The sequence below is a fragment of the Capsicum annuum genome, chromosome 2 (genome assembly GCF_002878395.1).
Source record: "Capsicum annuum cultivar UCD-10X-F1 chromosome 2, UCD10Xv1.1, whole genome shotgun sequence".
In the NCBI taxonomy this organism is placed as follows: Eukaryota; Viridiplantae; Streptophyta; class Magnoliopsida; order Solanales; family Solanaceae; genus Capsicum; species Capsicum annuum.
The window spans coordinates 15,658,400-15,666,608 of record NC_061112.1 but is presented as its reverse complement, the minus strand read 5'-3'; positions in this window follow the sequence as shown (position 1 = coordinate 15,666,608).

The following is an 8,209-nucleotide window of genomic DNA, read 5'->3' as shown; positions in this document are numbered from 1 at the left end:
ACTTTTGAGAAAATTATGGATGTTCGAAATACTTTTTGGCTTGATCGTGATCAAAGCATGTTTGAGAATCGAAGAAGAGCTGAAATAATGACTCCTAGCACCTACTAAGTCAACATACGAACCGCATGTCGAACCTACAGACCGCAAGTATGCAAAGCAAGTGCCAGAACTCCAAAATCTTGAGAGCTCACTTGCAGGATTTTTGTCATCTGATACCCATGCTTTATACCTGCAGCCTGGGTCAGGATAGCAGGTACAACCTGCGCCCAGTGACAAAGTGCAGGTACAGACGACATATGGCCAACGATCCTATTTTCTCCTATTTCATTCAAGTTTCGATTTTAGGGTTTCCTCATGTACTATAAATACCCTTTATGTGTTTTTTAGTAGGAGTTACACAGTTTTGATACTCACAAACATATTTTGATTCCAAGATCCGATTTTGATCTTGGGATTCTCTTGTATTGACTTTGGCTCATTAATTCAGTTATGGCTGTAGGTTTTATTACTTTTTATCATTGTGATTTCATCTATGTTTTTTATTATGAATGTTATTGATTTCTTCATAAGCATAAGCAGCTAAAGCCCATAACTAGGGTTATGAAAACCCTAGCGGATTGATGAAGTAGGGAAAGTGCTTTAATTATTCTGAATCAATACTCATACATGGATTGCTTTATCTCCATTATAATAGTTTTATTAATGGGTGCACACATTAGGATCCCACCTAGATATTGTTATTTACTCTAAAAGAGGAGTAGTGACTAGAAAAGGATAAAGACAACAGTAATTTGGAGTTTAATTATTGATCCACGCTTCTAGGTTCTATCTTAGTAAGATGGTTAGATTTCACCTAATAACTAGAGACTCAAAAGGTAATAGTTAACTGGGATCAAGATAAGGGTTGGTAAGGCATCATCCTAAGACTCAAAAGATAAAGGGGGAAATACTTCTGCTCGTCCAAAAGACTGCAGAAGTTACATAACTTGTCGATTTTGTATGCAAAGTATCGGGTTGGTTCAACGAAGCATGATAAGCCTACAGAGTTGAGAATCCAGGAGGGAATACAATCCTAGTGTTCACCTACGACTGATTACAACTGAAGTTAGTATAGTTACTTGCTTGAGATTACTACACACAAAAAAACCATTTACTTTTTTTGTTTTGCCTGTGAACTACAACGGCTGAGATCCATAATTCCACACATTCCCTTGGGATTTGACCCCAACCTTAGTTGGGTTACTATATTTTAACAACGTTCGTATCATTATTTGAGAGGAGGTGTTGTTTGGATATTATTAATATTAATGTTGAGCTAAGAGCCAAGCCTATTTCTATTCCTCCATATAGAATAGCCCCAGTCGAGCTGAAGAAAATAAAGGATCGATTGCAGGAGTTGTTAGATAAGGGAGTTATCCAATTGATTGTATCGCATCAGGGTGCACCTACCTTGTTTGTGAAGAAGAAGGATGGGTCTATGCGTATGTGTATTGATTATCGACAGTTTAACAAGGTGACGGTTAACAATAAGTATCCTCTTCCTCGTATTAATGACTTATTTGATCAGCTTCAGGGTGTTATGATGTTTTCAAAGATTAATTTGAGGTCCAATTATCACTAGTTGAGGATTAGAGCATCAGATATTCCAAGGACAACTTTTCAGACTCGATATGGTCATTATGAGTTCTTGGTCATGTCCTTTGGGTTGACCAATGCCCCAATCGCGTTCATGGAGTTGATGAACTGGATATTTCTACCCTATCTCAACTTTTTTATTATTGTATCTTTAGATGATATCTTGGTGTATTTCAAGAGTGAGGCTGAACGTGGGGAGCATTTGTGAATTGTGCTTTAGAGATTGAGGGATGAGAAGTTGTATGCTAAGTTCTCCAAGTGTGAGTTTTGGTTGGATTTTGTTTCTTTATTGGGTCATGTGGTGACTAATAAAGGTTTCATGGTTGATCCGGCCAAGGTTGCAGTGGTTCGTGATTGGGCTAGGCCTATTTTTCCCATCGATATTCGGAGTTTTATTATGTTAACGAGTTTTTATCAGCATTTTCTTGAGGATTTCTCTTTTATTGCAGCTCCTTTGACTAAGTTGACTCAGAAGAAGATTTTCTTTCAATGGTCTGATGCTTGTGAGGTGAGCTTTCAAAAGCTTAAGGATTTGTTGGACTTCAGCTCCAACCTTGACTTTGCCTAATAAGGGCATGAGTTTTACCTTTTTATAATGTTTTAAGTCTTGGATTGAGTATTGTGTTGATGCAGAACGTAATATGATTGCTTATGCATCTCGTCAGTTGAAGCCTTATGAGAGAAATTACCCTACCTATAATTGGAGTTGTGCGGGGTTGTGTTTGCCTTGAAGTTGTAGACGCGCTATTTGTATGGAGTCCATTGTAAGATTATCTCTAATCATCGTAGCCTTCATTACTTCTTCACTAGGCGAGATCTTAATATGAGACAGTGTCATTGGCTTGAGTTGCTTAAGGATTATAATTTGACAATTCTCTATCATCCGGGCAAGGCTAATGTGGTTATGGATTCCTTGATATGGAAGTCAACTAGCATGGGTATCTTGGCACATCTTTTGACCCAGGAGAGGCCTCTAACCTTAGAGGTTCAGTCTGTAGCTAACCAAATGGTTATACTTGACATTTCAACACCTGGGCGTATTTTGGCATTTGTGGGGGGGCTAGATCTTCTTTGGTGTAGCAGATTTAAGCTCATCAATTTGATGATGTTGGATTGAGGTTGATTCAAGATAAGGTGTTGAGTGGCGAGACTAAGGAAGCCTCACTTGATTCGGATGGAGTTTTGAGGTTTGGGGGCGAGTTTGTGTGCCGAGAGTGGGTGATTGGATTAGGTTGACCTTGGAGGAGGCCCATTGCTCTAGAAACTCCATCTGTCCAGGTGTGACTAACATCTATCATGATTTGATACAGCACTACTGGTGGGGTAGTATGAGGCGAGATGTAGTGGATTTTTTGGCTCGTTACCTATGTTTTTAGTAGGTGAAGACCGAGCATATAAGACTTGGTGGTTTGCTTCAGAGGTTACCCATTCCCGAGTAAAAGTGGGACCGGATCAACATAGATCTTATGACTGGTTTGCCTCGTAAATCTTGTGGTTCTGACAGTGTGTGTGTCATTGTGGATCGATTGACCAAGTCAACTTATTTTATTTTGGTTTAGGTTTCATTCAGTGTCGAGAGATTGACCCGTATCTACATTCATAAGATTGTAAGACTTCATAGTGTGCCCATGTCTATCATCCCAGAGTATGGTTCGGTGTTCACATCCCAGATTTTTAGGATATTTCAGGAGAGTTGGGCACTCGGGTTGATCTCAGTATAACATTTCACCTCTAGACTGATGGTCAGCCAGAGCGTACTATCCAGGTTTTAGAGGATATGCTTCGCGCATACGTGATGGATTTTGGTGGTCAATGGGAGCAACATTTGGCTTTAGCAGAGTTCGCTTTTAATAATAGCTACCATTTCAGTATTGATATGGCTCCTTTTGAGGCGTTGTATGGTAGGCGTTGTTGCTCGCCAGTCGGTTGGTTTGAGGTTTTAGAGGTATGGCCTGGAGTTACGGACTTTCTTCATGAGTCTTTAGATAGAGCTTGGATCATTCAGGATAGACTTTGAGCGGCCTAGAGTAGACGAAAGTGCGATGCAGATTGTAGGCTTCATGTCTTGAGATTTGGTGTTGGTGATCGTATTTTTCTTCGACTTTCACCTACGAAGGGTGTGATGAGGTTTAGGAAGAGGGGCAAACTTAGCCCCAGGTATATTGGTCCATTTGAGATTCTTCGGACTGTTGGTGATGTAGCCTATGAGTTGGCCTTACCCTCAAATTTGTTAGCTATTCATCTAGTTCTTCATATTTTTATGCTTCACTGCTGTATTCCTGATGAGTCTCATGTCATTCGTTTGTAGTCGGTTCAGTTAGATGAGCGGTTGTCTTTTATTGAGGAGTCGGTCTCTTTTTTGAGTAGGGATATTTGGTGGTTGCGCTCCAGAGGTATCCATGTAGTTAAGGTTTAGTGGCGACATCGACCTATAGATGAGGCTACTTAGGAGGTTGAGTCTAATATGTATAGTTCCTACCCCCAGCTCTTCGCTGATTCAGTTATTTCTTTGCCTTAGTTCGAGGACGAACTAGATTTTTAGTGGCGGATGATGTAACAACCTGAAAATTTAATGAAACATGTGAAATTCGTGATTTTTTGTGATTTCACTATTTTACCCTTACCCATAGTTGCATTGTGGTATTTCTGGGGTAAGTGGTGATTGGCACAGTTCCCGATGCATTTTGGTGTCTTTTGTATGATATTGTGATTTTTGGTGACTTCGAGAGCCTTATTTTGGAGTTATGTAGATATCTTTTAATCCATGGATGGATGAACAGACTGCGCCATAAGCTTTGAAATATCGATTTTAGGCTACGTATACCTTTATTTAGGTTTCGATGCACTGAGCTCATTTCGACCTGTTGGCCGAAAAGTTGAAAATTGAAAATATGAGTGTGGGACTCACATTTGGTCGAAACAACCTCGGATGAAAAATCCAACTTCGCCAACTCGTTCGAAACATCAATTTTAGGGTGACAGTATGTTTGGTATAATTTTACAACTTTTAAAGCTCATTTTGACCCTCAGTGTGAAAAATTATAATTTTGGATTTCGGGGGTCAACTTTATGAAAATGTTATTTTTTTTTTGAAATTTTGATATCACCATTGAGTCCTGAGCATCAAATTTAGTGTGGTTGCATAGTTCGTTTGCATATATCAAACTCCGAACGAATCTCGAGCACCCCGTCGGAGTTTGAGTTGGACTTGAAAATTTTGGTTTTTCCAGATATGGTGTAGTGTATGAAACAACCCTTTTTTTTTTTCTCTTTTTTGCCCATTTTGCCTATTTTTCACCTTTCTTCTTGAGAGTTAAATACTAAAAATAGTGTTAGAGCTTAAAAATGAAATTTGTGGGAGCTTGGAAAGTTAGATTAACATCTATTTCTTGATTCTATTCCGGATTTAAGGTGAGATTTCATCCTTTTCTACTCTAATTCCTTCATTAATTTTTCAAAACCTCAAAGATCTTAGGGCTTGATTTTACACCCCAATTTTACTCTTTTCACTTGAATAATGTTTTAATCTTATAATTACTAGTTTGCATCAATTTAACATTTGAAACAACTTCGATTCTTGATTTTAACATGAATTTCAAAGATTTTATCCGATAAAGCTCAAAAAAATCGATTTGAACCATGTTTTTGACTCAATTTGACTTGGGTTTTATGCTGTAGATTCCTACGAATATAGAAAACACATTTTTGAAGTAAAATTACGATTTTGCCTTTTTTTTCAAAAATCTATTTCGGGGGGTTCGTTTTGACCCCAAATTAAAAGTAGTCAATATGGATATAGTTGAAATTTTTTTTACGCGTAGATTCTGTATATTTTGGTTTTAGTTAATTTTGGAATTATTCGTGGAAAGTAAGGTCGTGGGTTCGAAGTGTAGTGGACCAATTTCGACATTCGAGGTAGGTTATGGCTTAAATTTTTCAGACTGGGGTTGAGTACTAAATGATGGTACAAAATGCATGTTAAGGGTGGGAACTAATCATGAAAATTGGATATTTATGTTTAGTGCCAGTGTAGGGGTTTATATACGACATAATTGTTGAAATTGAGATATTATGTGATATGTGTGATCACGTGGGGTCCTATGTGATATTGATAGCCTTGAATGGATGAAAATAATTATATTATGTTGTTGAAATGCCTAATGTGGTATCATTTGTGTATTGTGATACTTTCATACTTGTTGGTATATGAAACATGTGAAAAATCATGGATGGTGAAATTAATGAGAGAATATTGGCTTACGTAATTGTGGAAATATATTATTATGATTGGTTGTGAAAATACCTCATGTGGTTGGTTGTAGAAATACTCATTATAATGGGCCGTGAACATTTCATTATCATTCTATGGCATCATACACATAATTTCACTTGTTTGTTGTATGTTTTGTATATACTTCTTGTTGTTGTTTGTCATACTTGATTTATGTCCATGTGCTTTGAAAATACTGGAAATTCTGAAAACATTGGGAATAATAGATTTTATAACCCTCCTTGAGGGATGTACCGGGGGGAGATATTGATATATGAATTGTATATGGGTTGACGAACCCTCATGGGTCCCACGTTGGGAGGCTTGCCACCATTGGTGTATACGGGAATTGTGTTACTATCTTGGAGGTTATGCAACAACCTCGTGTATCATCATTATCATCACCATCATCATCATCATCCTCATTATCACCATATACATTCCACTTTCTTTATTAAGTTTATTATGTGCTTGTATTGCCATATTGACTTGTCAGCCATCTATTTCTACTATATTCTTGACTTGTAAATGTCTAATTATTTTATCTTCCTTCATTTGTACTTGATGATCTTGATTATACATTTTCTTCTTTTGTTTTACTTGTATATGATATTATGTATATTTGTATCCCTATCTCGTGTGTTGTTGTATTATATGTAGATATTATAGAACTATTAGTGCAAGCGGTGTGAGTTACCATTGAGGGACATTTTTTGATTGCGGCCGACGTACCCTTAGTGTGTATTTTGTATGCTTTATTTTCTACATTGCTCAATTGGTCTGTGATACCTATTGAGTACAAGTGGACCGTACTCATTCCTACTTCACCCTTTCGGTGCAGATTCAGGTTCGGGTGTGCTTCAGGCTAGTTGATTTTGAGCGCTTCTGATTACCCAAGGTAGTGGTTGGATATTCCTACGTCTGGAGTTCACCTCTATGTTTCTGTATTAGTTATGTCTTTATTAGTATTCGGATACAGAGATTGCTTCTTTGTGGTTATTTTTCTATGTATTGGACTCATAAATTATATTAGAAGTTCTTACACTATTGATACCTGATTTTGGGAATGTATGGTATTTGGATAAGTTCTTTCTGTATTGTTATGATTACTTGTATGGTTTGACTTCGTTCTAGAAGCCTTACCTTGGGCATTTCTGTTTTTTTCTTTTTGTATCAGTTTGGGTGATAGGCTTATTTGTCAAGGTATGTCGTGACAAGTGTCATCATGATCCTTATTTTTGGATCGTGAAAATTTAATATGGGATTGATATGTTGAATAACACATACAATTGGATGTATTTGATGAGGGATTTCCTTTTCCCAAGAAAAAAAGAAGTATGACTTTAAAATTTTAATAACGCATGCAATTCGAGTGTTTAGTATTGACAGAACTTTACATCTCTTACCAATGGCAAGAAGTTGCAAGAAAATAATTAATAGAACTCTTATTTATTAGTTAATTATAATAGAACATAAAAAATAGGGGGACGGATAATGCACTGTCTACGTACTCGTTGCATACAAAACCCTAATATATTTGTACTACTAAGAGAAGATTTTCATATATAGCATATACATATATTCTACACACATATTTTACAGACCTAAATATAATAATTGACCACGGAGCAACTGGCATCGGATTAAATTCAAAATCACCTCTTACAAATGTCAATAGGATTCTCAATCATGACGTTATTAACCTATAGGATCAACAGAAGAGGGAGGCATTAGACCTTAAAAAAATAACCTAACATAAATATTAATGTTTAAATTACCTACCATAATTCTTAAAACATTTGACATTACTTTTTGTTTTAACTTTGTTTGGAGAAAATGGTCAAATACCCCCTCCCCCAACCTTTATCCCCAATTTCAACTACACACTTATACTTTGAGAAGGCCCTATGATCCCCCTGAACTATTTTAAAATGAAATTATTACCCCTCCAACGCTGACATGGCAAGAGAGTGTGTTTCACTCTCTTTAAAGTGAGTGAGAAAGAAAATATTTTATTAAAAATTCATTTTTAATAGTTCTTTAAATAAATATATATAATTTTAATTCTTCTTCTTCTTCTTCTTCTTCTTCTTCTTCATTTCTTCCTCATTTCTTCTTCATTTCTTCTTCTTCTTCCATTCCTCTTCTTCTTCAATTCTTCTTCTTCTTCAATGGCATCCAAGAATGGCAATTAATTTTTTTTTCTTCTTTTTCCTCTTCTTCTTCCTCTTCCTCTTTCTCTTCCTCTTCTTGTTCTTCCTCTTCTTCTTCTTCCTCTTCTTCTTCTTCTTCTTCTTCTTCTTC